Source organism: Pinus tabuliformis, chromosome Q (genome assembly GCF_031772625.1).
Source record: "Pinus tabuliformis cultivar Carrire ecotype Pingquan chromosome Q, CPIR1, whole genome shotgun sequence".
Taxonomy (NCBI): Eukaryota; Viridiplantae; Streptophyta; class Pinopsida; order Pinales; family Pinaceae; genus Pinus; species Pinus tabuliformis.
The window spans coordinates 1,307,827,639-1,307,847,268 of NC_142296.1; the positions used below are offsets into that span (position 1 = coordinate 1,307,827,639).

The 19,630-nt window shown below is 33.3% G+C and overlaps 1 non-coding gene across 1 annotated transcript; it reads left to right on the forward strand.

Annotated features, from left to right (window-relative positions):
* Positions 1–5,232: 5,232 nt before the first annotated feature.
* Positions 5,233–5,335, forward strand: LOC149224639 (U6 spliceosomal RNA). The gene has a single exon (XR_016249789.1). It is a non-coding gene; the product is annotated as a U6 spliceosomal RNA (small nuclear RNA).
* Positions 5,336–19,630: the final 14,295 nt, after the last annotated feature.

Sequence of the window (19,630 nt, forward strand, 5' to 3'; positions counted from 1 at the left end):
ACAACCTGAGAAGTGATATAATTAATACAAGAACTTTAAAAAATGAAGATATCAATAGAAAAAGGAATCACCCTATACTTTATTAAGGTCTCATAAATAACAAACTAACTCCAAGAGTTGGGAGAAGTATGCCTCACTAGGAAATTAATACTATGGTGCTCAATGCACTACCAAAGAAATGGGGTAGCATCACATCAAGCATCAATGAGAACACAGAAGATACTTCATTCAATGAGGTATGGTCATTATGAAAAATTGAAGACACCTAACTAAAATAAAAAGTTGATGTAGGATCAAAGGAGCAAGCAAAGGAATTTCCTACCATGGCTAAGAGAAAATGGAAGTTTGGGAGGTATGGTCCTTAGAAAATTAAGTACAATATGTCAAATATCCACTGCTATGGTTTTCATGAATATGGGCACTAAAAATAGATTGTTATAAGCTTAGGAATGATAACAAAAAAAGAGGAAGGGAAGAAGCCCATATCATTGAAGAAGTAGAAGCTAAAAATAAGAAATCCAAGAAGGAGGAAGAAAAAGATTTATACTATGATTGAGATAACCTTCTTCACCTAGTTCCTTTCAATTTTTTGTTTCGAAGTTTTGTAAAGTATAGATATAACACTATAAAAAAATTATAACCATGATAGGATTCATCATGTTAGGGGATCACATCATAAAATCATATGATTAAAGAGAGATCTCATGGCATCATCATAGGAAGCTTGAAGGACAAATGAAGTAGAAGTCTATGGCAGTCATCAATATAAGGACGTAGCTATTGGTAACCTCATTAGAAGGATAAGTAGTACTTATGTATAGAATAAAGTCATATATTATAGATCCCATCATACTTCATTCAAAAAGAGCATTTCCAAGATGAGGATGAACAAAGATGCTCCACTGGAAAAATTATTGGAAGATTCACCTATTGCAAGAAGCAAGTGACTCAACAATAATTCCACTTTGTATGAGATTCATGGGATGTTGTTATGGTCACAAATAAGTGAAGAAGGTCAATATGATTGAAGAAATTTTAATCAAGGAATTTGTCTAAGGATGTCTAGAAGACCATAAAGAAGAAATGAGGTATGTATACATAAAAAGTGAGTCATTTCAAATAGTTGCAGATATCATGAATAAATTTTCTACCTCATGAGCATGATAAAGAGAAAGGGATATCCTCATTTGGAAGCATGCATGAAAGCATGATTCACATATTGACTAGATGATATTGACATAATAAGTCCTCATATGGAATATGAGATGATTAATAAAATGAAGCAACTATGAATGGAAGTTCCTAGTAGAAATATGTGAAGAAAGTAAGGAGAGCTCATGAAATATGCAACTATGATCACATAGAAAAAGATATCAGCATCTAATGTATAAAATACTTGACCAAAAAATCTCCATGGAAAAGGTATGAAGAATCTAATGAAATCTAGAAAGGAATCTTTCCCTTGAGATGTAATATACTTTTGGAGATGTGTCAATATGTATGCAAAATGTTAACATGGTAACAAGTAGTTGTCATGATGTAAGGCCATCACAAAGGTAATGCTAATTTTATGTTAATTTTTATTTTCCAAAAAATATCTTCATGGTATTATACAAGGCTACTGAAGCAAGAATTGTGGATATCATCTAGAACTATTAATCATGTACTGAGACGAAAGATCCTAAAGGAAGCATGACATGGAGAAGGTAGTTGTATGAAGGAAAACAAAATATGGACTAATAGATCACTTTCAAATGAAGGAAAGGATGAAATGACTGGCATGATTCATGAATGAAAGTGATTGATGGTATATACCATACAAGTCCCAAAATATGAGGGCCCCATATGAAGGAAGATGAAATTCGTGACATTAAAAGAGGAAGCCCTACAAAGAGCTAATTATCCCATGATCTCCAGCAAGAGAGTTGTTAGAAGAAAGTTCCTAATTAAGAGGGAGCTTGGTCAAATCCCTTATTAAGATGGATCTTGGGTACATTCCTTTTATATGAATGGGTACATTCCTTCATACGAATGGGTGTATCCTCTGTGGTTGAGAGGGAGAGATAGACACATAATATTTGTATTCACTTGGGGAAGAGAGAGTCAAGCATTAGGTAAATATTTAGCGTCCAATACTCTTTCAGGATGTGGTAGGGAATACAAGATAAGAGCAGCCGTAAAGAGTTGATATTCTAAGAGGATTAGGAATAAAAAATAAGAATATTCTTGGAAGGACATACCCCAAGACAACCTTGGTGGGTTATATACATTGAGAGACAATGATGAACATGTCTATAAATCATCGGTCTCAGCAACATTGTGCTGTGATATTGTGGACAAATAGAGATGTCAGTAAAGACCTTGCTATGTGACCATGATGGATGATATGATGTTAAACAGATGAGTTTCCTATCCAAATCCTCTTATGAGAATTATCTATATTTAGAATATTCAAGTACCTCGTATGAATTATGAATACCTCCATAGTTAAGAGGGAGTGGTGAAATATGTAATTAGGTTCAATCTTCACAGTGACATATGTAATCATTATTTTATGTATTTAATGTAATGATAAAACTAATTTTGTTATTGTTTTCTTGAGACATGGCCCCCATCACCAAGAGAAATTTATTTTATAGGTCAAGCTACCATTGTGAGCTTCTAGTGTCTATTAGTCATCGACGTGTATGAAAGATTAATTTGAGAATGTTAATTGTGAAAAGAATTTATTTGAGTTAAAGCCAACTAGAAAACCCTCCAAGGCCATGTCATGATGAAATATCCAAGTTGGTCAACACTCATGACCAAGTCAACCTAAAAGTAGTAATTCGACACAATGAGAAGCCTGTATAAAGGATACCTAGACCTCACTTGGACAACACATCTCACCCACTCAAGTTTTCTCATAAGGAAGAAAATTAGTGCGGAGAAGAAGAGGAGAAATGAGGAAGAGAAGGTCAAGTTTCTGTGGTTGTTCCTGGGCTAATACTCTCCACATGTGTGAATAAATTAGGGAAAATATTGTAGCAATAAATCTGAATTACAAAAGTAAAGGTAGGGAATTAAGTAGGACTATTTTGGAAGTAGAATTCCCTAGGAGAAAGAATATACCCAAGAGGAGGAGAAAGGAACATGATGACACCATCATTTCTCTCACATACAAAGATTAGGGTTTCTGTAGAAGATTTTTTGGGTAGGTTGAAGTTGCAAAAAAAAAATCTGGGGATATTGAAGTTGAAATAGAATCTACTCGACATGTTTAAATTGAAAAATAATATTCTTGGGAGGTAAAAATTGAAGGAAGATGTAGCTGGAAGTTTGAATTACAAGAAAAAGTCAGAAGAAAGATTTGACTTGGCCATCAAGGCTTTGCACTAAGGGTATAAGCCTTGGAATTTGTTAATTGAAGATTCATTGAGAAGAATTATTATTGTGTGTTTTCATCTCCGAGTTGGAGAGGTTTTAGCGTTGGCTGATGACATATATATTGTGTCCTTTTTCTTACTATTCATTAAGGATTGCTAGTTGTTTGATGAAAAGAATAATAATAATATTCAATAACAAGAATACGTAAATAAAAAAGAGTAAAAGTAGATCACAAATAGTTATCAAAGTTCGAGAAATCATCCTATGTTGTTTCGTATAGATTTATCAACACTTATGTCATGAAACTTAGAGCATCCAAAGGGGACCTTCCCATAATATGTTTTTTTTAGAAACCATTTTTCTCCCTTTTCCAAAAGTGGTTAAGGTAGTAAGTTGTCAATGCCATCCCATCCACCTAGACCTATGCCCATATTCAATCCACCTTCGACCTCCAATCATCCTCAAAATTTGAAAGCACCCACATCTTATTATGTAATTTCCTTCACGATGTCTTCCTCGCAAAAATCCATTGGAAGACCCAACACTACTATAAATTCGCTGAAAATCCAATGTTGTACTCAAACAATATTGATAAAAAAGGTGATACTGCTGGATTTCCTTTTCTTTGGATTTTTTGTATTTTTTCTTGAAAGGCCCTAAATAAAATTAGATATATTATGAAATGAATAAATTTGTTGGGTATTTAATGTATTTTTCAAATTTCTAAACATTTTTTACTACACCGAAAACCCGTTGTGTATTTGACATTCGTTAGCTTTTTGATGTCTAATCATGTTAGCCATAACACTATAACAACTTATGTTGAACAAAATAAGTTTTGTTGACCGTTATTTGACGTCTCTACATAATTTGTCTGCATTAGAAATCTGAAAAAAAAAATGATATATAATTGTTATTTTCTATTCATAAATAAGTATTAATTGCATTGCCAATAGTTAAACTATGTTTGGTTTTTAAAGAAAAACAATTTTTAAAGATTAATTAGAAAAATTGGGTGAAGGAAAATGTTATTTCCCTTATAATAAATATAAGACTGCAATAGGAGATTACTTTTAATAAAAATAGGTATACAACATTCTAGATAATTTTAACACCATGAACATGGGCATGAATATCATCTCTTTCTAAGATATTCATTATATGTCTTTATATTACATATTTTTATTTGCAAATCAAGGGGTTTATAGTTTAAAGGGTTTAGAGTTTGTGATTAAGGGGTTATATAACCTTAGAGGTTAATAATTTAGGGGATTAAGGGTAAAGGGGTTATTCACTTAGGGTTTAGGGTTAGGGCTTAAGTTTTAGGGGCTTCAGGGATTAATTAAGAAGACTAGGCTTAACGTGTTAAGGAATAGGGGGATAAAATCTAATGGATTAGGGAGTAAAGGGTTAAGGTTCAATGGTTTATAGGTTACTTAGGGGTTGTTTAATGATATCTCTCTCTCTCTCTTTGTATATATATATATATATTCATTTTTCCCATATCTCTGTACGAGTGATTTGAAATTTTTAAAATTTTATGTTTATAATTAAAATTTATAAGTTTTTGTTAATGAATATTAAATTTGATACAAGATCAATAAAAAAAAATTCTTAAATTGTATCAGAAAAGTACATCTTTACAAATATTAAAATATTCAAATTACAGAAAATTCAACATCAAATTATAATTTAGGGTTAGTGGTAAATAGGTTAAGGGGTTAGAATTTAAGTTAGTTTTAGGGGGTATGGGCTTATGGAGATTAGATATTAATGGGGTTTTAGGGAGTATGAGTTAGGGTTTTGTGGTTCAATTTCTTTAGCATTAGAGATTAAGGTATTATTTGATGGATAAGGGGTTAGGGAGTTTCTTCAGGGACATCTGATAAAATTTAAATGATACATAGAAGATTAGCATGCCCCCTGTGCAAGGATGACACACATAAATCAAGAAATTTTCCAAGGGGTTAAGAGGTAATATTTTAGGGTCTTAGGGAGTACGGGATTATTGGTTAATATTTTAGGGATGAATCCTTTAACAGTTAAGGGTTAAGGGGTTACGGGTTACACGTTTAACGACATAATTAAGAAGAATGGTGTTAACATGTTAGGGATTAGGGGGATATGGTCTAAGAGGTTACGGATTAGGCCATAATAAAGGGTTAGGGAAAATTAATGGCTTATAGGTTATGTGTGTGCTAATGGATAGGAATTAGAGGGAAAGTTTCCAATGACTTAATATCCCAGATGGTCACCAAGTGAAATCAAGGAAGGATATGACATAATGATGAAGGAAGAACAATACTACGTTATTTTTACTAGTTTCCACTATATATTTCACAAAGTGTCTCAATTTACAGATGTCAAGAAAAGAAAATAAAATCCTAAAATTTTTGAACATATTTTGTAAACATCTTGATAAATTGTACAGACTTCATCATTGATTTTTTGTTTTATTTATTACTTTTAGCTAAGATAATTTATCCATCTAAAATACTAACTCCTAAGTACACCTGATGATTGAATGAGAACTAACCTCATAAACACTAATGGGTTACACCCCAATCCCTTATCTTTGACCCCCTTATGAATTAAATCGTGGTCTCCAATTACTTGGTCTATGGAAATTTTCCATACACACCAAACTTTTGGCCTCTCAACGAAATCAAGAAAAATATCACACAATTATGAAGGAGAAATAAAAACATGTTTTTTTTCCTAGTTGTGAGTATATACATCACAAAATGTCTCTCTTTTTACATGCCAAAAAACCTAGCATTTTTCCTATATTTCTTAAATAGATTCACAAACATATTGATAAATTGCATAAGCTTCATAATTGACCATTTTCTTCTTTCTCACTCTTAACTAAGTTGTTTTTTTCATTGTGTTTGTTACCTTTGTTTTCCTATGTCATATTTTTAAACTTTGCATTGTTTTAAATTTGTTTTCTACACTAATATTGCTAGACTATTTATAATTATAAAGAAATAGTGCCCGAGGGCACTCACCATGGATTAAGATGATGTGGCCATTCTACAACTACCTGTTCAAGAAGATGGAGAGACTATTGAAGATTAAGTTAATTATCCTATGGAAGAAGATGATGATGCTAATAACACGGTTGAAAAACAGGGGACAAATATATTGATATGTAAGAAATATAATAATGTTGGAATTGATGATCATGAAGACCAACTAAAGGATTTTTTTTTATATATTTATAGTTCAAAAGGAAACACAGCCTCTTTATGAAGGTTATAAAGTATGTCTTGTCTCTACTATATTGGTGTTGGTGAAATTAAAGCATATGAATGGTTTTCTAGAAACTTGTGTCATGCAACTTGTAAGGTATGTAATATATTTTGTAACATTTTCTACAAGATGATGGTCTGTAAAATTTCAATACAATATGTATTATTAATTTTATTTACTTTAAGTAGTACTTATTTTTTAATTATGTTGTAAACTTTTAGGTGAATTTTTGTTACCATCATCAAATGTTTTACCTCACACATAGTGATATTTACATGCCATGATGAAATATATTAGAATCTAGTATTAAGATATTCATGGATGTTCCTATGATTAGATTATTTATTATGGAGAAAAAGTGTTCAACTAAGAATTCCTTAGATGTCAAATTCGTAGATATTGAACAAATTAATAAACAAAAATTGTCCCTCACAAGGTTCTTCTTACCTTCTCATAATTCCACATTTGCAATGATTATTAAGGTTTAAAAGCATGGCACAATTTATGAATTACCATCGAAAGAAAAACAAGAAAACATGGCATTATTTGAATGTCTATAGATGGATATTTGTTTAATAATATAAAGGAAATAGGACCACATTTTAAAGGTGAACCTCATAAGAATAGGCTTTCTCTTGAAGCTGATGGTGTCAATCCATTTGTAGAGATCATATATACTTACTCATTGTGGCATGTTTTTTTTATCAACAATAAAATTCCTCCCCATGTGTCAATATAGAGGGAGCATATAATGTTTGAAATTGTTGTTCCAGGTATTTGTTTAAAATAATTTCTTTCAACAATATAACATCTCATTTTTTTTGTTTCATAAATGTCTTTGATGTTTGAAATTTTTTTATTTACCCATATATGTAGTAATTATGTACTGAATGATCAATGATTTATGTAAGTATCAAGTCAAAAATGTGAATTTATATATAAATCCTCTAATAAATGAGTTAATAGTGTTATAGAATGGCATATGTATGCATGATATCTCTAGACCAGTAGGTCTGAAAAGGGAATTTCATTTCCATGCAATGCTTGTATGGAAACTTCATGATGGCCAAAGACTAACGCATTTATATTGATTTTTATAGCATTACACTACACTTTAATACTATTCAATTTTATGAATTTCATGACATGAATTTTTTTTCAACAATCCCTTCATTGTACATACATCAAATAACTGGTATACAAATTAATCCGTCTCTTATAGATATTCAAACAAATGGTACAATTGCATGTGTAATTTGTGGTCCTAAGCTGAAAAATTATCATTCTATTAGTTTAGGAAAGGATATGTTTGATGAGTATAGAAACTTCCTCTATAATAAACATAGATATGGAAGTACCAAAAACTATCTTTTCAATGGGAAAGAAGAGACTATATTACAACCATGGAGAATGAAACCTCATCTACGGAATTTGCTATGTAATAGAATTAGTCGTCAATATATGGATTGACAATTTGTGTATATATCATACATGAAATGTTTGGAATGTTTTATATTTTTATTGTATTTTCTTCATTGTATTAATTGACAAGAATTATTGCAATATCCTTAATTATGCTTCAACTTGAAGGTCATCAAGAAGGAATTAACAATGAGGAACTTCCACGAGGAAAGAAAACTTACCCTGTACAATTTGCTAGGCTCCCTTACTATTATAGCCTAGAAATTATTCATTTGTTTGATATAATGCATGTGAGGAAGAATTTAATAGAATAATTATACGGAATCTTAGATGTTTGAGGTGACAAACAAAAAAATTCCAAGATTTGTAATGAAATTAAGGAGGTGAATCATGCAATGAAAACTGTTATTCAAATAGTGATCAAGACCGAAATATAAGCACCCTTCTATGGTTAATGGAGAAACAAATGAAGGATGTAAATGTGGTAATTGAAAATATTTAACCCCCCCTATATTTTCTTCAACCATAAAGAATATCCTAATAAATAAAGGTGAATTAGGTGGAGTGAAAGCTCATGATTGACACACCTTGATAAAGGTAATTATTTTGGTGTATGTATTTTTATTATGGTCAAATATATTTTTAGTTTTCTTTTTTTACCAATTTAGGAATAAATAATAATTAATTTCTTTTTTTGAAATATGTTCTACATCTATCTCTGTGAGACATCTTTGAGTACAATTTAAAATGATTTATATGTAAACTTAGTAAATATATGAGGTAAGTGGTGATTTATTTTCAAAGTGTAATTTTTCCTGTTTGTCATGCAAATTAGATTTGGATGCATGTTCTTTACTATTAATTTACTTGCATATACCTCTTCTATTAAAACTTGTCATTTTCTTGCATCAATTATAGATGGCTTTCATCTAAATAAATTGATAAAGAAGAAATAAGGTATTGGAGGACTCAAATTCCTTGTGTAATTTTTGGAATGAAAAAGTATCTACCTCCAAATATATTCGATGCACTAGAACACTACCTCATTCACCTAGTTAAGGAGTTTGAAAGGTTTGGACTTGTATAGACAAGGTCAATGTGGATGGTTGAGATGCGCTTGAAATCATTGAATTCCTTGGTTAGATAAAGAACATGGCCTAAGGGTTTTATGGTAAGGGGATATATGGTATATCAAACCATGGTTTATATTACTCAATATATACCTAGATTCAGTACAAGTATTATTGTGTATTTCATTTGGGATGCCAACTATGCCATCACATTTGAAGGTGATCACCTATTGGGGAAGTTAGAATGAGGAAAGTGAAATATAAGAAGATGGTGGAGATTTATAACACATTTGAATTTTTTTATATGTACATTATACTTATTTAACTTTTAGTCTTTCTAAATTCCCCATTATTATGAACGTATACTATGGTAACAAATTATACAGTTATTGTTATATTTTAATATAGCTGGATGAGAGTGAGAGAAATACAATTATACATTGCAAACAATATTGATTGTAAGAAGGTATGGGTTGAATGGTGTAAAAAATATAATGATGGTAACTTATCAGCACATGGTGTGGCTACATTGGTCAAAGAAGATGAACGTGAAAGAGATTCCAATCTTATAGAGAGGGAAATTTATTTTGAAATTGATTTAAAAGATAAATAGGAAAGCATATCCACAAATATTATTTAATTTTTTATAATGTTATATTGATTTATACGGCATGTTTTTATTCCTGATTTCCATAATTTATAGTTATAAATATGTTTGTCAATTGAGAATTAATTTTTTAGGTGCCTCACATATTGCAGTTGAAACACTACAATGTTATGTGGTGCAATGGCCGCAAATTTTGCATTAAAAAATGGATAGAAAGATGTGAACATATGATAATGGGATAAATATAGTATTTTATATTATTAATGTTTCCTTTAGAAATCATAGACATCCAGAAGTCTTTAAAATCAATAATATATGTATTTGAAATATTTACCTGACTATAACTTTAAATCGTTCAAAATAGATCTTTTGGATATCTAATGGTACATGATACAAAATAGTGAACATGGTCTTGAGAGAACTATTATTGAGTATGCTAATGGATTTACCATGGTTAGTAAAAGGAATATCAAGCCAAGATGATATTCCCATGTTCTTCCAAACCAATTTGAATAGGTATTTTACTCATAATTTATGGGTAGCGGGAGTTGGTCATATTCTGTTTGATATGATATAAGAGGAAGGTTGATAAAGTATAATGTAGTGGAAAAATATTTTATTGAGGTATAATATGATGTAGAAGAGAATTTACTTCATGTGTTATAGGAATATGTCAAAGAATTTCATGAAGTATATGTTCAAGGAAATCTTCTAGATGAAGCTAATATCGATAATCAATGGTAAATGAAGAAATTAAACAAGTTGAACCAAATGTAGGAGACAATGATATGATATGATTGAAAATTATGATATTGATGATGATGATGATGATATGACCAATCCTTTCAACATAAATAATGAAGTATATGATACATATTTTGGGGTGGATTATGAATAAGATTGTTTACATCTAAATTTTGAAACATACAAGGTATGTGTTTATATGTTTTCAGTTGATTTGTTATCTTTCATTTACCTTAAATTATTTTTTCTTAGTTTTTGTGATTGATTATTACTATTTCATGTCAATATATTTTGTAGTAGATATATTGGTTGTTGCGGAACTGGGAGTGATGTGAGGGGGAGGTGGGGTCATATGAGCTTCCACCTCCATGTGGTTGGCCTTCTTTATTGGAGAATATATTATTCATGAAACAAAGAGAAGATCATTCATATTCATATTAATATTATTTTCAATTTATATGAAAAGGAATGATGCGGGCTCAATGAATCACACATAATTTCTTATATGCCTCTTATGCTCCCGCTTCCAATCTCTAAGGATATAAGTCCCCATGAATGAAAAAATCACGGCTAGGTAAGGACCTGTTGGTATCATCCCAAGACCCTTTTTCTTTCCCAAAAACATATCATTTATCCATACATTTTCATCATATATCCCTCAAAATCCTTGAATATTGATTATTAATCGTTTTATAGTTATTAAATTGCATAGAAATCAATTTAGGGGTTTTATGTTCAAGAATTGGAAGTTTTTGATGACATGGTTACAGGAAGTACCTACATCCTGTAATGAGCTTATCGTTTGACATGTGGCGCAGCAGATGAGCTAGAACGAAAGGCATGGGCGAAAAGCAGAATGTCCAAGCATGGACAAACACCTATCTCCCAGCCAAATCGAACCTCCTATGTATGCGGTCAACTCAAGTGAAAGCAGGGCACTCTGACAGACAAAAGCAGCAACAACATCGTTCCATTTTCATTTTAGTTTTTTTTGTTCTTTTTGAAACACTTAGCATGGAAACATTTTGAAAAGGCTTATGTGATAAAAGCGGCAACAGCCGAATGTACATTCATTGTATCGATGACATGGCTGTGTGTACGCATATGTAAATACAGTCAGGTTAATGTTTGAGGGTTTAATCGTTGAATCGTTTTCTCATAACAGAGTTTTAAGTTAATACAAAAGACTTATTCACAGTCACGATGTGTGTATACCTCTTGCATTGATTTGATAGCTGATCGGTTATAGCCAGTGTACCGTTAGGATGCAGACGGGCCCTGCGTTCTTCGATTGGTATATTGTTCATTTGTTTTGTTACATTTCGGTTATCACATGTTCGCACAGTATTTATATTGGATTTGATTTATATAGCATATGGTTTGCATCACAGTTACGATTACATAGCTTTCGATTTACACAACTTATGGTTTGCATAGCAGTTACATAGCTTTTGATTTCTATAGCTTTTGATTTCTATAGCCTTTGATTTTCATTGCATGTATATGGTGTGCGCTTATGAATGGTTTATGGTTATGTTGAATGGTCAGAACTAGGATCTGGAAGGGAGTCTTGTAAGGGATTCGATCCCTGTGTGACTTATAGAGACATTATCATAAACTCTGTTTTGTTTCATAGTTCATTTATGTTCTCTTTATATAGTTTGATAGTGTAAATATCTTTGCATGCTGTGTGTGTTTACCAAACAAGGGTTTTCTGGGTGATATCTCTGTAAGGAGGTTAAAATCATTGTTACAGTCATACACAATACTTAGGTTCATGGTTTGATTTAATAGATGCATCTCATAACAAGCACTGTAATCAAGCATATCAGTAGGATAATCTAGGTGTGTGAATGATAGGCTACATATTCCGATCTTCCGTAAAGAAGCCCTGTAACCTACATCATAATCACTTGGCCAGAGATTCTTTATGTCTATATATTTTAGACCACGCCTCTAAGCTTACGCACCTCGGTCGATATTAAATATAGAGTCTAGTCTAGTACCCTAGCTGGAACCACTACATGACCAATTATCCACACTGATATCAAGATTATGGTTTCCAATTTTGTGCCTACCCATAAGGGCCAATCCATGATTCAACATTCACCGATTAGTATAAAATATGGTTTAATTAATTGACCATGTACATAATGATCTGTGAATGCAACCAACGTTGAAAGTTTTTTAGTTTGTCCATGTACACACTAAAATTTGATGTGGTTATAGTAGATGCATGCATTGATGGTATGGGCTGGTTTTTAGAATAAAATATATATCACGCAAATAATTTGACAATCAAAGGACAAAATTATTGTACAAATTAATGTGTATATATGAATATTCTCATGTAGTGTACAAAAACATAAGATTGAAATCTACTCTACTCATCCGCGGAATTCAATTCACAATCAAGAAGACAAATCATAAACATGCTTGCCAATTTTAGGGTTCAATCCCATGTTTTGGGGCTAAAGGCCCAATTTTTGTATAATTAATGTAAATTCTCCACATTTTTTGGTCACAAAGCATGAAGATGTAAAGAGTCATCAAGGGTTTCCACCCTTAGTTTAGGTAACTTGTGTCGGCTTTATGAGATCCACCCTTGGTCTGCGAACCATGGGAATGTATAAAAATGAGAGTCTTATAAGAGTCTAAGGCAGTTCTTGGTATTTTTCAATTGATTGGTGTAATGGGTCTGTGAGGGCTAAGTGAGAATATTCTTAGCATAGGAAAAAGGCTCTACAACTAAGTGCATACAGGCCAAAGGTAGAAGTTTGTAATTGAGTGTGTGGACCCCTGCAGCTGTGTGCACATGGTAGTTAAAACCTGTAAGAGAGATCTGAACATCAATAAAGAGAATTATTTTGGAATTAACTATGTATGAGCTATTTTACTTATGTTATGAATGCATGTGACTATGTTATGTTGAATACTGGGTTTATGATTTAATGTTGTATTGATGCATGAATCTATGTGTTTTACTTTATCATATAAATGCGAGTAATAATATCTGTTTATGAGAAGATAATCATAATTCATGTTGAAGTTATCCACTACTTAAGCTAATCAGGGTAAACATAGTAGTAAGAGTAATTACAAAGGCATGTAAGTGTCTGGATTTCCTATTTCAGGTACGCGAAAGACAGTCATAGGCCTTCGCAAAGGTCTAGGGGAAAACTAAGGGAAGTATATCGATAATCCCTAAAAGGCTTATTGATCTACGCGAAGGAAGGGTTAGGGTATAAAGAAACATCAATGCCATCTCAAGTTCTAGAAACTTTCTCCCTGCATCCCCCCATACTACTTCAGGTGAGACTTCAGTCCGTGCTCCATAGATTCATGCCGAAAGAGCTAATAGTGTAGGGATTTTCTTGGCTAATTAACGCTAAACCTCAGTCAGGGCCCATCAATCTAGAAATGATAAAGGTTTTCATCTGCTTCACTTCTGGTGAATCCCAACCAAGAGAGATTCTTATCGAACCTAGTGTACCAAGCATGGAGTGCTTTCTTCAATCCATAAAATTCTTAATTGAGTCTCCACACATGTGGCTCTCTATGAATGGTCTCAAAACCTTCTGGTAACTCTATGTACACCTCCTCCTCAATAACTCCATTGAGGAATGTGGCCTTCACATCCATCTAGTGGATCCTCCAACCCTTCTGTGCAACAAATTCTATAATTTATCTAATGGATGATTATGTTGCTATTGGAGCAAAGGTCTCCTCATAGTCAATCCCCTCAACTGTAACGTTGGGTTGTGTTATATTCTTTCCATTACTAACCCACATAGTTAACTAGCGGGTTAGGAGGGGGCAGAGCCCTCTCTTCGTTGCCCCGATTGCGTAGAGACGGGAGTCATGGGGGGTTTGAGGGGTGCAGGAAACCCCACTTTATGTGGTCTAGGGCAGCACCTCGGAAAATTTTGGTTCTGGAACCTATGACCGGTTGGGCGGACCCACCTATGGTTTTGTGTATGATTTTAGCAGATGTTTTTGGATTCTATGGTTTTTAGTCCATGGTTTTGGATGCGATGGTTTTCGATCCATGGTATTGGATGCTTCGACATGTATAAATATGTATTGTAACATTGAAAGGAACATAATCAAAAATCAAGATGGTAGTCCCAGTTTTGGGATCCAGTGGAAAATTCTCTGTGTATATGTGTTTTATGTGTTATGCTCTCACATTGTTTATTTTTTGTGTTTTAGAATTCGTATGGAGGTAATTTCTGTACGGGGTTAAAACTGGTGAAGGTTCCTATTCCTGTAGATGTAAAGTTATCTGCTGAACAACTTCCCAAGACACAAGAAGAGGAAGAGGACATGTCCCGTGTTCCATATGCAAGTGCAGTTGGTAGCCTGATGTATGTGATGGTATGTACTAGACTAGACATTGCACATGCAGTGGGACTATTGAGCAGATTTATGTCAAAACTGGGAAAGGAGCATTGGACAATAGTGAAGTAGGTTTTCAGGTATTTGTGTGGCACTAGTGATTATGGTTTGTGCTACCAAGGAAGACTAGGATGGGACAGAGTGTTGGATATTTGTGGCTTTGTTGGCGCAGACTAGGCTGGAGATCTCGATCAGAGAAGATCTACAAGTGGGTATGTGTATAATCTATTTGGAGGTGCAGTCAGTTGGATGAGTAAGAAACAATCTGTAGTGGCACTATCAACTACAGAGGCATAATACATGGCAACCACTCATGAAAGCAAGGAAGGAGTTTGGTTGTAGAGATTGTGTTGAAGTATGGGGTTCGTACAGGGAGCTATAAGGATAGATTGTGACAGAGAAAGTGCAATTTTCTTGGCAAAGAACCCTGCATATCATCCAAACACAAAGCACATTGATGTTCAGTATAACATTGTGAGGGATCGATAGAAGACAAAAAGGTGTTGCTGGTAAAGCTGGACTCTTTGAAGAATACTACAGATGCATTGACAAAATCTGTGAGCTCTGAGAAATTCTCTTGGTGTAGAGAAAAATGGGTGTTGCAGGACTAGATAAATGACTAAGCTCTCTTGTGGCACCATGTGAAAAGAAAACAGCAAGTTAGAGAATGTTGGGTTGTGTTATATTCTTTCCACAACTAACCCACGTAGTTAATCAGGGGGTTAGGAGGGGGGCGGAGCCATCCCTCCATTGTCCCGATTGCGTAGGGAGGGGAGTCACAGGGGTTTTGAGGGGTGCAGGAAGCGCCCTGGAAAATTTTGGTTTTGGAACCTATGTTAGGTTGGGTGGACCCACTTATGGTTTTGTGCATGATTTTCGCACATGTTTTTGGACGCGATGGTTTTCAGTCCATGGTTTTGGGCGCGACGGTTTTCAATCGATGGTATTGGATGCTTCAGCATGTATAAATATGTATTGTAAAATTGAAAGGAACACAATGAAAAATCAAGTTGGTAGTCCCAGTTCTGGGATCCCGGGGAAAATTCTCAGTGTATATGTGTTTTATGTGTTATGCTCTTGCATTGTTTATTTTCTGTGCTTTAGAATTTGTATGCAGGTAATTTCTATACAGGGTTAAAACCTACATCAACCTGAGAGAACCCATTGGCCAAAAATGTCGTCCTATATTTCTTTATTCTTCTATCTTCTACATGATTCACGTTGAAGATCTATATCGAACCTACCACTGATTTATCTTCTTGTCCTGGGACCACTTCCAAAATACTAGTTATAATAATGGAATCATATTCTTATACCATACAGGCTACTCTCCTACTTCCTCAAATGAGGATGGCTCAGTCTCTATAAGCTTAGTCATTAGAGCCATTTAGCCAGTGTATTAATTTGGTGACCTCATCTTTCCGCATTGTGAAGTGGGTGGTCCCACATTCTCTCTAGCATCATGCAGTAATATGTTAGCATCCCTGGTTTGTTTCTACTGATGTCTTTGCTTCACTGTTTGTCTCCATTCTTTTCTCCTTTACTTTTGATTTTTCCACAAGTTCCCGAGGTTCTTCCTTTGGAGCTAAAATATCCTAATATGAATGCAACTGAAGCTCCATCTCTAGAGAACATCTCATTGGCTTATCCTCATCAAAATTCATATCCCTTCACACAACTGTCATTATGAGGGATGACATGTACAACTAATAGTTGTGAGAAGCTTTTGTGTACCCCACAAATTTCCCAAACTTTATTGTCAGCTGTAGCTTATTCCTTGATTCTTTGAAGACATGGCAATAAACTATTGCAGCAAAGATTGCAAAGTGTGACACATCTGGAATCTTACCCAAAGAGGATTTATCTAATGTACTCATGCCAATAATACAATGAGGACTCCATTCCTGAAAATAGACCATTGTGTTGCATGCTTCAGCTGACAAGGGCAATGGTAGGCCTTAGTCATGCAACATCGCCCTTGTTTCTCCCACAATAATTCTTTTCTTCCTCTCAGCGATCTCATTCTCTTGTGGAATGTGGGGTGTTATCAACTCCCATCGAATGCCTTCCTTTACACATCAATTTTTAAAATCATTCGACACGCACTCACCTCCATTATCACTCCTAAGAGCCTTCACTTTCTTTCCTTTTTTTTATCAATTGGTGTTTTGAATTAAACGAAATTGGAGAATATACTCTTTTTCTTCTACATGAACAAAATCTAGCACTTATGTGGGAAATCATCTACAAACATAACATAATCCCTATGATTGGCAATTTAGGTTCAAGAAATATCCACAAACATCGGAATGGATCATTTCAAGGACTTATTATAGCAAACAATAATCCCAGGTTTTTATTTAGTTTTAAATAAATAATGAGGACCCTTTTCACTTCACTTAAGTTTTAAGTAAAAATAAATCATCTTTATTTAGTGAAATGACAATAGGGTAATAAGTTTGTAATTGCACTTAAAACAAAAAACATTCTTTAATTTTACGAGAACGAATATCATCGGAGTTCCAATATAAGAGCTATTTTACAGAAAGTTACGAAATGTTAACCCTCGATGGAGCCACACTCTAAAGTTTTTTATTCATTGGATCACTTATAATGTGGATTTTTATATTGTAAGTTTTATTTTTGAAATGTTACGAAATACTTTTGTTCCAAAGTATGATTTCCCGATTCTTTCCATTAATATTTAAAAAAGATCTTTATATGGAGACTTCGAATATCATAAGTGAAAATAAATTGAACCTCTGAAGTTATATTACCAATGCTAAATCATATGTTCCACCTCCAAAATTTTATCATCCTTTTTATGATTAAATCATTCTATTTCGGTTAATTCCATATTGGAGTTGTGGATTTCGCAATCGTTATTGTGTAACACTTACTAAAAATTAATCTTCTGAAAGTTTTTCCATATATTTAATTATCAATATAATTAATTCACGACTCTTTGTCGTCGAAGCCTTTGCATTTCGAGGATTTTCATTTCGTAGCTTCTCATTTTGGAAAGTAATTATATCGTAAGTCCATTTTAGATTGTTCTCGAATATTCCAGGGCTGAAATCTGACCTGGTAATATTCACATTGCTTCCCGTTGTTTCACTGAATGGATTTAAATGTGCCTTTAATCTATCTCGAAATTTGAAACGTTTACATTAATTTTTTTTGGTTTTATTAATTGGTTCCAAAAAGGTATTTTTATTATAAGGTTTTGTTTTACATGAGCACTAATTTGTTGCTAAATAGTAAGTTTGCTAAGTTCTAATTCCTATTAGTGCTAATCAATAAGTTTGCTAAGCTCTTATTCCTATTACTTATAGGTAAACTTTGATTCTCTTCCTTACGAAAAAATAAAGAAAGAAGGTAAGTCTAAGAAAAAGGTTCCACTACAGCGATTTATCAGTCCATTTGTGGAAGACATATATGAGAAGAATCCAATAGCGAGTTTATTTTCTAAAACTATATGTACGAGTGATACCGAACTTTTGTCCTGGCAGCAAATTGATTGGTATTTTGAGGACAAGGGACTTGAAGCTGAGAGAATAGTTACAGCGGATGACACAAATACTACTTTTGAGAATACTCCAAGAGATGCACCTATTTCTTTTCTTCATAGAATTGCGACCATACCAATATTAATGCCCTATATAGATATGTTCCTCTAGATATGTTCCTCTGACTTGTTGAGAACTTGGATATTTCAGAAATACAAATATAGAAATCGAAAGGAACAATGATATGCTCTTTCTCCAATAAGGATTTGTGAGATATGTATCATCTTCGAAGCCCACAGTGTTTTTATCATAAGAAGTATGTTTAGCAGTTTATAAATGAACACAGACTCCTGTCAGAGCTAATTAGATACTGGTGAAAAGACCCTAACAAGCACAAGGTTGTGGAGTCTAGTAAGTACTCATTTGATTGCCTTGCTTCTCCATTTTCCCAAGTGGTAGCTATGATGTGTTGGTTGAATGCACAACCCAATGAGTTGAAATTCCCATATGATTGGGTGCCTTTTATTAATGGTGTCAGTGAAGGTTTTATATTTGACTAGGCCACTATGCTCTCTGATAATCTAGCCTCTCACATCAGAGAATTTAGGCAAGGTAGAATTATCTCAACTAATAAATTTCCTCCTTCTTATACGTCTGCATATATCATGGATGTGCTTCCTTTTCAATGGATTTCTCATCTATGAGGTGGAAATGGACTATTAAGTACTCAAAGCCCATTCATATCTATCATGATATCTTATGGATGTCTCAGTATTTTGAAAATTTCTATCAGATTTGTCACAGAGTGATGATTCAATTTATGAAGTCATATTTCATTCTAGTCCTCCTCGGATGTCTCTAAAACTTACGAACGACCTTGAAAAGGTCATAAACTAGTTCAAGGAAGAATAATTTACTTATATAAAGGTTTATGGTAGTTTGGCTAATCCTCATGTTCTACCCCTAAATATGCCAGATAATTTGCTAAGAAGGGAGGTTGCATATAAAACAATTGATTATGGAATTACCAAGGTATTGACAGAATATAATCAAAGGGAATGGCCTATTTTCCAAACCAAGTTTTGCGTTTTTTCATTGGGAAAATATTGCCACACAGAGGAAGAGATTTCACCTACAGAAACTGTCAAGTTTTCTACTATTCTGAATAGAAATACTATCCTATTGCAGTGGTTAATAATTTCACTACTTCTTAGAATCTCACGAAGTTCGTCCATGAGCTAGATAAGGTAAATGATTTG